The following is a 1,287-nucleotide window of genomic DNA, read 5'->3' on the forward strand; positions in this document are numbered from 1 at the left end:
CAGAGATTGTTTCCATTATTTTTGATGTGATCCATCCTCACTGGTGTAAGGTGGTACTTCATTGTTGTCTTGATTTGGATTTCCCTAATGATGAGTGAAGGTGAACATGTTTTCATAGAAGAATGTTACTTTTTATTTATTTTTATTTTTTTTATTTTTTTTTGGTTTTTGGGCCACACCCGTTCGTGCTCAGGGGTTACTCCTGGCTGTCTGCTCAGAAATAGCTCCTGGCAGGCACGGGGGACCATATGGGACACCGGGATTCGAACCAACCACCTTTGGTCCTGGATGGGCTGCTTGCAAGGCAAACGCCGCTGTGCTATCTCTCCGGGCCCAGAATGTTACTTTTTAATTAAAAGTTAGCATAGCTTTCTGTGCAATTTAAGAATAAAAAATATGGCTGATTCTGAAAAGATATCCACATATCTGTACAGTGTTCATTGCAGCACTAATCACAGTTGCCAACTACATAAAAACAATACACAAGTGGATAAAGAATTTGTGGTATATCTACACAATGTAATACTATTCCACCACAAGAAAAATTTTAATTATGCAATTTACTGTTATGTGAACAAAGTTGGAAGGCATCATGCTGAGTGAAGTCATGAAAAAGTAAAGGGACAAATGCAAATTGATCTATTTCATATATGGGGTATAAAGAAAACATAAGGAAATAGCAAGTGCCCAAAAATATCAAAAACTGAAAGCTATAGTTTAGAACTGAGCTAATCATGAGTGGGTGAGGGAATGAGGAAGCTTATGGGGAGGGAACACTTTAGTAAAGAATAAAGTATTAGAAAACTACATGTTTGCAACTCTATCCTTAAAATGTTTTATACTTAAAAGTTGTTTTATACAACAACAACCTGCGTACAGGACAGGGCTCTCTGCATTGCCCTTCAATTGTGAAGTGAAACTAGAGCATGCTCCACATCCTGACTTCATTGAAGGAAATGCAGATTCCAGGATCTTTAATACAGAAACTTGATACCAACAACAGAGACTGTGTGAAAAATAAAAGTGTGTTGGCACTACAGACAATGACTTGGATTGGACAAACTAGTTTGCCTGGAGCCTAGAGTTGGTCTTATGCCAGGAAACTTCAGGGGTAATGTCTTCTTGTATTAGGCCAAAGTTTTTCCTTTCCATGTCCCTCATATTTTGGTGGGCCTATGCAAACAATAATTGCCACTCTAACACCATTTTTACTGTGCTTCTTTGACTCTAATCCTTAATAAAAACTCTTTTAAACTTTTGAGGTTAACTTAAACTAATATGCATGTG

Source organism: Suncus etruscus, chromosome 2 (genome assembly GCF_024139225.1).
Source record: "Suncus etruscus isolate mSunEtr1 chromosome 2, mSunEtr1.pri.cur, whole genome shotgun sequence".
Lineage (NCBI taxonomy): Eukaryota > Metazoa > Chordata > Mammalia > Eulipotyphla > Soricidae > Suncus > Suncus etruscus.